Source organism: Penaeus monodon, chromosome 27 (genome assembly GCF_015228065.2).
Source record: "Penaeus monodon isolate SGIC_2016 chromosome 27, NSTDA_Pmon_1, whole genome shotgun sequence".
In the NCBI taxonomy this organism is placed as follows: Eukaryota; Metazoa; Arthropoda; class Malacostraca; order Decapoda; family Penaeidae; genus Penaeus; species Penaeus monodon.
The window spans coordinates 16552678-16552909 of record NC_051412.1 but is presented as its reverse complement, the minus strand read 5'-3'; the positions used below and the strand labels follow the sequence as shown (position 1 = coordinate 16552909).

At 36.2% G+C, this 232-nt stretch overlaps 1 protein-coding gene across 1 annotated transcript in view; it reads left to right on the top strand.

Annotated features, from left to right (window-relative positions):
- The window catches only part of LOC119590634, a gene marked incomplete at its 5' end in the record, with an annotated part of 133180 nt that overhangs the window by 53302 nt on the left and 79646 nt on the right, over positions 1 to 232 (top strand).

Sequence of the window (232 nt, the reverse complement as noted above, 5' to 3'; positions counted from 1 at the left end):
AGTTGAATAATAGGCAAGATCAGAGGAAGGACGGAGGTAACTCTAAAGGCGCAGTTAAAAGCAAAAGCAAAGAAGAGAGAGACTAGGAAGGGAGGTTTAGGGTGAAGTCTTAGAGCTATTTCTGTTATGAACAAAAATCGCGTATTCGATGAATCCTTGAAACTGATATGAACAAATGAATTTAAGTATGTACCATAAATAGTCCCTGCATATATAATTAACTACGCAATTA